Below are 11,634 nucleotides of genomic sequence, written 5' to 3' on the forward strand. Positions count from 1 at the left end.
CAGCTGCAGAGCACCACTTGCTTCCAGCATCATGATGGGGTGCCTGGGGGACCTAAGGGCCATTTTTGTACGCAGAGCGCCCAACAGTTGTCCTAGCAATAGTCGTTCCTGTGCTTTTACCGAGAACCGACCATCGCTCGGTTTATGCATAAAATGAATGATGAATAGAGATGAGCGAGTATACTCGCTAAAGGCAATTGCTCGAGCGAGCATTGCCTTTAGTGAGTACCTGCCCGCTCGAGACTAAAGGTTCGGGTGCCGTCGGCGGGCAGGGAGCTGCGGGGGAGAGTGGGGAGGAACGGAGGGGAGATCTCTCTCTCCCTCTCTCCCCCCCGCTCCCTCCTGCTGACTGCCGCTACTCACCGCTCCCCCGCGCCGGCACCCGAACCTTCAGTCTCGAGCGGGCAGGTACTCACTAAAGGTAATGCTCGCTCGAGCAATTGCCTTTACCGAGTATACTCGCTCATCTCTAATGATGAACTATAAGCAAATGAAATAACATTAGTCATTCAGTTAATGTATGCATTTACACTGAACGATAATCTTTAGATTCTCGCTGGATCACAGGAATCTGAATAATTACTTATGAGGGTGCATTTACACTGCAAAGATGATCGCTCAGAAGGTGTCTTTTGAGTGATCATTTTGCATAAACTACTACTTGTTACTAATGCCTATTAGTACCAAGTAGTAGCGTGTGAGCCACTGGGAGCTGTAGTCAAGGAACAGACCACCCACTGTACATTGATTACATTACTTTGATCTGCTGGTGGGGCTGACAGCTGAGAAGAGCTGATACAATCTTATCAGCTGTAATCAGCTCTCCGCAGGCAGAGCACGGCGTGTGGTCCTGCTTATCAGCTGTTCTGCTGAACAATGGTTTTCAAGCAGAACTGAAAACCGTTGTTCGGCAGAAAACTGAAAGATGGGCACATTTAGGCACAAAGATTATCGCTCAAAAGACGGCTTTTGAACTAAATTTGAACAATATAATCGTTGTGTCTAAAAGAGCCTTAAAAATGCCCCCTCTGGGAGCTGTCTCAGATCTGGAGTAGGGATTTCTTGGAGTTCACTTCTGGTCTCTTCTAGGTTGGAACTCCTAGCCTAGCTGGGACTCCCCTTTGGAATGCCTGCCTCTCTCTCTATAGACCAATATAGCCGCCATGTGGGCTGGGGCTTTTGAGGCAGATTCCAGTATAGTATGGTGTGGCTGCCTCTAAAGGAGGGGATGGATCCATTGGTGTGGTCTCTGCTGGTGCCATGTTTTCTTGGGTAGTACCATCTTGCTACTCTGGCTTTCAGCACAGTGCCATCTTGAAGGAACATGCCTGGCATCATGTCTCATCTGGCACAGCGCCATGTTGGATAGGTGCTGTGTTATATCTGGTGTAGCGCCATTTTGTTTTCTCATTATTATTCCCTCTTTGAATTCTTATCATTCTGAAGGGAGTGGGCATGATTCCTTTACCAGAAGTATATTTAAACTAGGTAGCACAGGGAGTGCAATGCCTCCATGTTACTCTAATACCCACCTCCGGACTATAAGTGACTCCATAGCCTCGGCTTCTAGGCATCCAAGGCCCCCAGAGTTCTGCACCAGCCAGCTGTGTTATCTGTCGAATATGGCTACTGGCTAACACAGTAGCAAACTTTTTTTCTAGATGCTGATAGGCACTTAGCTTGGGCTGCAGCTTTAGCTAATTAGTCTAGAAGAGCTTTATGGTTTAAAACCTTGAAAGGTGACTTCGCCTCAAAAAACAGGATTATCTTTTAGAAAAGGCTTCATATTATAAGGGTTTCCTTCCCATCTAGAGCTAATATTTCTTTCATTACCATATGCAGGGTAACAAGAATACGGACCAGAAGAGCATACAGCAGAAAACAACATTTTTTTTTTCAAGAATTCCAGAGGATTTGCCTTTGGATCCCCAGGGGAACTAAAAAAATAAAGAATTCCAGCAATGATGACAGAAGAGAAGGGAGGGCGGAACTGGCCTTATTTATTCCAACTTGGTAAGATACTTATGGTTATAGATACCATAAGTTTAGGTCTTCACCTGGAATTTCAGGTCACCCCAAAAAAACTTTTTTTCAAAAAAAGAAAGGATTCAGCAAAATAATCCACCGTAGAGGAAGAGGCTCTTTCACTTATCAGGAATATTAACCCATGCAAATATGAACCCCTTACTTTTGAACGGAGCTATAAACAATCAATCATGTCCTTTTTTTTCAAGTTTCTCAGAACGTATTGCCCATTGTTTTCAGTAAAACGCATTACAAGGCGTGCGATGTGAGGTTTCTCATTGAAAACAACGCAAAACACTTGCCGATCCCTTAGGCGTGCCAGAGGTTCGCTACTTTACTGAAGTGATGGGAGGCATTTTTGACAGAGAAACGCCTCACATCGGCATGAAAATGCATGTTGACAAGCGCGATATTGGCCCAGTACTGCCCCCTGTGGTGCCCCATTAGTAATAGTGACCCAATCAAAGTATGTATCATTATTAACCCCCCTCTGATTTCTATCACTGACCCAGTTACTCACTCATTTTCACACATCCTCACCCAGACCAATCATTCTCATTTTATATACCAACCTTTCATGCAGTGCAGTATCAAACACTTTGGAAAAAATCAAGATACACAAGATCCAGTGCCGTAGAGAAAAACCAAGGTTCCCCCTTGGGACCTAAATTTGGTTTTATCAGTGTTATTAGTTCTTTCTCTTTGAACCTTTGGACTTGGGAGTCACTTTCAATAAACATGCTTTTAACAAAATGGTCTTCCTCTTAGTTATTACCACTGCTTGTAGAGTCCATGAGCTTCAGGCTCTTTCGGCCTTTCCTCCATACATGTCGAGGATAGAGTAATCATGAAAACCCTTCCTGCCTTCCTTTCTAGTGTTAGATTTTCAGAAAAACCAAGATATCATATTTCCGTCTTTTTTCAATAATCCAAAGAATAAGGAACAAGGGTCTTATAATTGCCTACATGTCAGAAGATGAATGTTGTACTATTGAGACACTTAAAAAAAAAAATCGGAAATCTTCTAAAAACCTACTAATACAATTTCAGGGAAAGATTATAGGATCTGCTGCTACCCATTTTACCATTCGGAGATAGATTAGACGAGTAAAGGCCCTTATAATCGCAAAGATACTCTTTCAAAGGACTGAAAAATTGAGGTAATGGCCATGAACACTTTATCACCTTTATTTGCATGTAAAAGGACCTCTAAGAGTTGTTTGCAAAGCCCAGCATGTGTTTAAACACAAGCCCAGCTGTGCAAACAGATGCTGAGTGCTGACACATTCCATTGTTCTCCTTGTGGCTAGTGTAAACATGCTGCAGAGAAAACAGCCTGCAGTCTGTAAAAAGATGAGCAAAATACATTCAAATGGAATGTATATTCTCAGTCTTTCAGTGGCTGAATTTTTAGTTACAGTAACTAAAATCCATTGTTCAAACGAAAAGAGCACGATGCCCGCGTTTACATGTAACGATTATCGCTCATTTTCAGATGTTTGGACAAATTTGAGCAATAATCATTGCGTATAAAAGGGCCTTTATCTTATTATCCTACAAAGCCAGAGATTTTCCCCTCTCTTGACTTTGGAACTTATTCTACCCGGGCTGTTTCGGCTTCCTGGGAGGAGAGATGTGACTTCTCTCTAGAGTAGATATGTAGAGTCACAACTTGCAATTCTCCTCATACCTTTAAAAAAAAAAACACATTATAGGCTCCAGTATCAAAATTAACTTTTGGCCACAAAGTTTTACAGGCTGCCATTCCTCCCTAATTATATTTAAGGTAAGATCTCCAAAGTTGCAGTCAGGGGTGAGAGGATAAAGGTGTGATTAAATGTATAACTAATCTGTTTTTCTTGAACCCATGATGGCACCTCAGGTTAATTCTCACACACAAAAAAAAAATTACATAAAGGATATATCATTATCCAACTTAGATTATCTTGCCAAAAACTGAGGGGGGGGGGGGGGGGAGAAGTGTGTTAGAGGTGTGTCTTCACAACAGACTGTTATCACCTTGACAGTCTGTTGTGAAGAGCATCAATGTGCTATCTAAAGTAATTAACAATCAAACTACTGACTAGAGGGCCTTTGGAATGGCCCAATGATAAGGCAGGAACATTCTTTTGCCCAGTCATTGGGCCATATGAGCGTACCGCTAATCACATCATGAACAAGAAAGCGCTCATTCGCTCGGGTGACGATATCTTTCATACAACAAAAAAAATCATTGTTCTTGTGCTGCCAACAATGATGAAACTGTATGGGGGACAAATGATCATACCAATAATCATTAACCCCCTAAGAAAGTCTGAATCAGCCTGTGTAAAGGCCAGGTAGACAAGCGTCGATCTCATTGATCGATGCTCGTTTTTAGAACCATGGGGAACACTTAAAAAGCCTTTAGAAAAGTTTCAAAATTTGGCTAGTGCAAAAGCTTTACAACTTTTCAGGCTTCTGCGCCAACCTCAGCACTTTCATGGGCGGGGCTTGTCAGGAGGGAGTGTGGTCACCCCAGACCAAGAAATTTATGTATAATGTATAACAAACTAGAGTAAATTATGCCATAAATGTAAGCTGGGTCGGTACCAACTGTGAGAAAGCCCTTTTTTGTATATGGTCGAAACGTTTCTATCTGTTGCTAAGGAGGAATAAAGATGCATCAGTTTTAATGTAAGTTTGCACCACTTATACTGCCCGTGAATCTTTCAGTATTTGGTACCAAGTGTGCTGTCAGGGCTCTAACCCAGGAGCTCCTGTGCTCCAAGCAGCGGCTCTCCCTGCTGAGCTATCCAGCCTTCTGGACAGCTCCCTTGCTGGACCTTCGCCTGTTCCCGTACCCCTGATCCAGTTCCCTGTCTTGGCTCCACCTTGCTCCTGATTGGACTTCCTATATAAGCCTGGCCCTTCCACTGCACCATTGCAAAATTATTGTGCTCTGTGCCTTTAGTTAAGCTTACTACCTACAGCTCCTTCCTACACGATTGCTGCTACCCGTTCAGACCCTGGCTAAATCCTGACTATGCTACCTACCTGCTCCCTTGTATTGCAACAGATACTAACCTGTTACCAACCTCTGACTAGATCCTAACTTCCCATACCTGCCTGCTCTCTAATACTGCAACAGATATCACCCGTTACTGATCATTGGCTTTCCTTGACCACACTATCTGTCTGCTCAGGTTACAACACGAGGCTCCGAATTCACTCTTGACCGTAACACGTGTATTTCAGTCATGGTGCACGGAGGCGTGTGACTCTTCATGTATTAAGTGCACCATGCACTGGGGAAAATTATAATGAGACCAGCATCGGAAATGTCAGGCTTAGTAAATCTCACCCCATATCTATAGATGCTAAAGGAGCTCTGAAGAAAGCACAGACTGTAAGCTGGAAGGGTGTAAGTTCAGCATTTTGCAGCAGGACTAGTAAAAGATATGATGGTACAGATAAGGCGAATATGTGGCATCTTCAGAATATTCAATAATCATCTCTAACATTTAATCCTTTTCTAAAGGGGGAGGTTGGTTTTGGTACAGATACACAGCAATACCAGGCCGGCTTAATAATTCAGCAGACATTATAATATGCTTGGCTAGCATTAGACTTCAGTTGATGAAAGTAAATCTCATTAGAGCGCTCCGGTTTTCTGAGCGATTCTCCTTCTACAAGCGATACACTTATTTTTGACATTTATAATTTGCATGCCCTTGTAAGCCAAAGGGGCGGCTGCAGACACTCACATATCTTGTGGAGTCGTATTGTCTTAGTAGGAAACAACAGAAACAGTAGCACCACGGAGTACAGCAAGTCGTCTGTATTTGAACGGGGTGTGTACCAATATTTCGGTGGATTTTCTGGTTATCTGTGTGGTTCTAAACTTGGCTAAAGAGGTTGACTACAAGGGATTTAACCCCTTCACACCCCATAATGTACATGTACGTCATGGGAAGTAGGTGGTTAAGGTGAAATGCTGTAATATTACAGCATGTGATTGGTGCAGGCTCCGAAACTGAGCCCACACCATCTACAGCGGGAGGCAGCTTTGATTAACAGCCGGCCTCCTGTTGTTAATCCCTTACATGCCAAGATCAATGTTGATCGCGGCCTGTATGAGGTTAACAGAAGAAGGGTGCTCCATCTGTGACGTCATTGGCCTTCAGTCATGAAATTGCAGAGGGACGATGGGTTGCTATGGCAACTAGACACCAGTAAATGGCATCCGGTTCTGCCATAGTTTGTCATAGGCAGCAACAGTGATAATACACTGCAATACAGAATTCCGTAAACGTTTTATCTGACTTATCATGAGCTCACACGTTAAAGTCTCCTACAGCAGAAAAAAAAACCTAAACATTTTTTGCATACTTTTCCCCTCTTTGTCTTTAAAAAAACCAACACATTAGGTATCATCGCATCCACAATGACCCAAACAACCAATTGACCACACATTTTATTCTGCTCAACAAACACTATAAAGAAAAAAGCAAAAAAAAAAAAACAGAGCCAAACTGCTTGTTCATTTCGCCTCCAAAAAAATGCAATAAACTAATCAAACAAGTCACATGTATCCTAAAAACTGCAGCTCGTCACGCACTAAACAAGACTTCATGGAGGTCCATTGATGGAAAAATAAAAAAATTATGGGACTTTGAATGCAGCGATTCAAAACATTTTTTTCAAAAAAAGTATTTATCTAAAAGCGGAAAAATACATCTAATATGGAAATAATTTTAATTGTACTAACTCCAAAAAAATGTGATTGTGTCATTTATACCACTGTAAAAAGAAGAACCCCAAAATACAACGGCAAAATTAGTGATTTTTCACCAAGTCCACCACCCCTACCCACAAAAAAAAGAATGAAAGCTGTACAAAACATTATATGTATCACAATGGTACCGATAAAAAATACAACTCGCCTTGCGAAGAACAAGCCCTCATATGGCTATATCAACAGAAAAATAAAGTTATGGCTTTTGAAAACTTATGAAAATCCCCCCCCCAAAATTGTTACGCCCTTAGGTCCAAGCCAGAACTTAAGGGGTTAAAGGAATAGATGGTGTTACAGTTCATTGCATAGTAATTAAGCAAAGTTAAAGCCCAGTAGAATACAATATACATTATTCACTATGTAGAAATACTTCCACGTGGATTTGTAGAGGATTTATTTTTCGATTGATTCGTTTTGCCAAGTGGTCATCGGTGGTAATGGCGTCAGCGCGCGGCTCTCCAAGATTCAGCCACACATCAGCATTCACCTGGCCATTTAACGTCAACTTTCCGCCCACTGTCTCTGTAGAGAAAACAGATTTCACAACGTTATCCATTTACTGCCAGCATCATATTGACTTGTCATTAAGTACTCGGCATCCTATAAATATTGATAGTGTTACCAAGCACTGCCAAGACTAGAAACACTTGAATGCGATGCATCACTACCTACATGCCGTTTAGTCATTGTTTGGGTACTTAAAGAATGTACATTGTAATATTGACTTTACTTAATTTTTGCTGCCACTTTGGTTCCTGGCATTAAGTCAATCTGAGACTTTTAACTTGTGCAGAAAGGCCATGTTGTTAGGATCCATTGTAAGGTTATGTCACACATATACACAGAGGTGTAGCTAAAGCTCAGGGACCCAGATGCAAAAATTCAGCATGGGGGCCCACCACAACTTTCCTCTGCATTGTTGGGTCTCTTAAGAAGCCCATTGATGCAACATGAGCAGGCGGGGGCATTGCTAGAATCTTAAAAGATTAGGCAAAGGCTAAATGTAGGCGGGCTCCAGTGCAAAATCTGTAACATGGCCACCCCAAACATCCATGTGCCATTCATAACACTGGTGTTTTCTTATATGATAGATGGGCCTTTAGACTTACTAAGACTCCAGAGCCCAGTAGTGACTGCTACCCCTCTACACCCCCTATAGCCAAACCCATGTACATGCACACAGAAATATACATACTAACATACACATATACATTAAGAAACACATTTGCATGCACATATTAGTATACTTACAGTATATACACAACACTGCAGCCTGGATCCATTGGAACTGGAGGAATGAGGGGTCTACATTACCAATAAGTACTACCGTTCAGATACAGTATAGTGATAGTGATAGTGAATCACCTCCCTTATGTTGGAATGAAAGAGATATGATGGATAAGAAAAGAGCAATTCTAGGAGCCTGTGTGTGAGAGCTGATTCTGCATACCTGGAGAATCCCTAAAGAGTGTCCACGGCAGCCATGTGGAATGGCGTACCTTGGATTTGTCATGCTCGGAGGCTATCAGTTCCTCCATGCATTTGATAAAGTTAATTTGACTAATTCTAGAAGGGAAGGAGGAGACTCGGAGATGTCTGGAGAGGTCTGGAGAGGTCTGGAGAGGTCTGGAGATGTCTGGAGAGGCCTGGAGAGGCCTGGAGAGGTCTGGAGAGGTCTGGAGAGGTCTGGAGAGGTCTGGAGATGTCTGGAGATGCCTGGAGATGCCTGGAGATGCCTGGAGATGTCTGGAGATGTCTGGAGATGTCTGGAGATGTCTGGAGATGTCTGGAGATGTCTGGAGATGTCTGGAGATGTCTGGAGATGTCTGGAGATCACTCGTCTGGTAGCTGCTAGAATATTTCTAGGGAGACCTTTCTTTACATGGTAAATGGAGCCTGGAATGAGGGTCCGCTTACACCGAACGATTTATCGCTTGAATGGGCGAATACTGTCTTGTGCACTCTTGTTTATACAGGCAAATACATCGTTGGCTCGTTAAAGTAAGAAATCGTTGACAGTCGCTGTGTTAGTGAATGTGAACAGCTGAACGACTATGAGTATTTCAACCGAATAATTGGTGAATGAGCCGACGATAATTTTTATCCCTGCGTGAAATGATCAACAAATGAACGATTTATCGTTTGTTGTTCGATCGTTGGCTGCGTTTACATTAAATGATTATCGTTCATTTTCACTCGTTTGAATGATTTTTGGAAAGATAATGGTTTGGTGTAAATGGGCCTTTAGAGAGAGGAGGCAGATGTGGAGATAAGAAACAGAAGCATCTTCAACAAGTGTCTGTGATTATCGTGTATAAATAACGAAGGACATTAGAGTTGAGCGAACGTACTCTGCCGAGCTCAATGCTCGTTCGAGTATTAGAGTACTCGATGGTGCTCATTACTTGAACGAGCATCAAGCTGTGTTCGACCCCGCCCCAGAGGGAGAGGGGGAGGGCGGAGAGGGGAAGGGCGGAGAGGGGGAGGGCGGAGAGGGGGAGGGCGGAGAGGGGGAGGGCGGAGAGGGGGACGGCGGAGAGGGGGACGGCGGAGAGGGGGACGGCGGAGAGGGCGACGGCGGAGAGGGCGACGGCGGAGAGGGCGACGGCGGAGAGGGCGACGGCGGAGAGGGCCGAGAGGAGGGAGAGGGGGAGGAGGGGAGGGAGAGGAGGAGAGGGAGGGAGAGGGGGAGGAGGGGGAGGGAGAGGGGGAGGGGGGGGGGAGGGGGAGGGAGAGGGGGAGGAGGGGGAGGGGGAGGGAGAGGAGGGGGAGGGCAACCGGCTCGAGTCTCCCATTGTAGTCAATGGGGTTCGTTACTCGAGTAGAGCTCTCGAATTTTACGAAAAGCTTGACTTGAATAACGCGGACCCGAGCATTTGGATGCTCGCTCATCTCTAGAGGACATCAATAACATCTGAAGAGTAATCTGTAACTTTCTTCTGCGTATCACCTAGTATGGAGCTCTTTGAGTGTGAAGATTTTAGGTAAATCCTCAGTATTAAAGTGAAATTCAGGCAGCCGTACGCATGATGCATGTTGTCCCTGAGAACCTTGGGTGTATATCGCATGGGACGGCACACGGACACCCATTCATGTACTGTCTGATCTGTGGGGGCCGTGAATATTGCAGGATACGGATGAGAATAGGGCATGTAGTGATGTTTTCATACTGACCATCAGTATGAAAATCTCTTGTGTGTATAGCTCCATAGGTTACAATGGGCCCGTGTGCTGTCTGTGAAATACATGGGGCAGCACACGAACCAAAAATACATCTGCCTGAATAAGGCCTTCAGGTAATTCCAAGGGCACTATCCCACCTCAAGAAAAATATGGGGGTCGTGGCATTGCCAAATTCATCCACACAATATTCGGGTATTTGGGAAATGGGGTATCAGACAATAGGAAAAAGTTTGAGCTGAGAGTAGAAGTACCAAACGGCAGAGATGCCCATTATTAAGTTAGGGTCTGACTGCATTGACTCTAACTCTGTCCATTTCACAGACAGAGTTCCGAAGTGTGTCCTGGCTTGAACGCAGGTCTCTGGACCTAAACCTGGATCATCAAACATGTGTATGATGCATCGAGTTTGCATCTGGAGACCTGTGGTCAGGCCAAGACACACTTCAAAACTCCATCCATGAAACGGATGGAGCTAAACACAGTGTGATTAGCTCCTAAGAGATTGGTTTAAGATTAAAGCCAGAGATAGAACGTATAAGTTGAGGACTATATGTCTTGGGTAAACCCAGGTAGAAACGTCTGCCCATCCCAGCTGGCAATCGTTTATATTGTCTATAACAGGGGTCAAGGGCCTCGGATTGGTAGAAGGATGGAGGCATCTAAAAACTTTAGATGCAAATTATAGAGTGTATATGTGAGGAAAGTGTAATGCCCTGGTCCACCAGAGGACCATAGTGTGGCAATAGGCGCCAAATCAAATTATAATGGAATATATTGCTCAGAAGAAGAGTTGTTAACAAGGTGCAAAACGCATGTGAGCAGAGCTGCTGTGTGACATAACTGGAAGTCAAGGAGATCAATGCCTCCTGACTCTCTGGAGCTGGTTAGGAGGCCAACATCATTAAAGGGGTTCTGTCATTATAAAAAAAATATATATACTATACTTACCTATCCCCCCCGCCCCACCCTCATCAGTCTACTTACCAGATCTTCTCCTGTCTCCTGCAGTCCCGGCGGATCACCTCCCTTCCAGCTGGCTTATTCCTCTGCTTCCTGTGAGATTACGTACATTCACAGGCAGTCTCCTTCCTGCCCGGCAATGTACGTTACGTCACAGTTCACAGCCGAGCATATAGATCAGCATTCCTTCCTAGCCAGTGAACGCTACAGCACAGGGATGTGACCTTTACTGACCTGCAGGAAGAAGAATGCGAGGAATAACAAGCCGTCTGGCTGAAGGTGACATAACCCAGGGCGCTGCAGAAGCTCCGGGAGGAGAAGATGCCGTAAGGAGTATGCCTATGGAGGAATAAGTGACTACAGATTTTTTTTTTTATAACAAAACCCCTTTAACTTCCTCCAGTGTAACTTTCTTCAGTGTAAAGAAGCACAGGCGGTCCTGGTAGTGATGATACAGTCCCCCACAGAGCCCTGAACTCATCATCGAATCTGTCTGGGATTACATGAAGAGACAGAAGGATTGGAGCGAGCCGACATCCACAGAAGATATGTGGTTATTTCTCCTAGATGTTTGGAGCAACCTCCCTGCTGAGTTCCTTCACAAACTGTGTGCAAGTGTCCCTAGAAGAATTGATGCTGCTTTGAAGATAAAGGGCGGTCCCACCAAATATTGATGTGATTTGCATTTT

General features: G+C 44.1%; 1 long non-coding RNA gene across 2 annotated transcripts in view; it reads left to right on the forward strand.

The window, feature by feature from the left end:
• Positions 1-2,753, forward strand: part of LOC136628519 (uncharacterized) — a 34,902-nt gene extending 32,149 nt beyond the window's left edge. For both annotated transcript variants that reach the window (XR_010792882.1, XR_010792883.1), the window contains exon 4: positions 1,843-2,753. This is a non-coding gene — a long non-coding RNA (uncharacterized lncRNA). The remainder of the gene's footprint in view (positions 1-1,842) is intronic.
• Positions 2,754-11,634: the final 8,881 nt, after the last annotated feature.

Source organism: Eleutherodactylus coqui, chromosome 5 (genome assembly GCF_035609145.1).
Source record: "Eleutherodactylus coqui strain aEleCoq1 chromosome 5, aEleCoq1.hap1, whole genome shotgun sequence".
NCBI classification, from domain to species: Eukaryota; Metazoa; Chordata; class Amphibia; order Anura; family Eleutherodactylidae; genus Eleutherodactylus; species Eleutherodactylus coqui.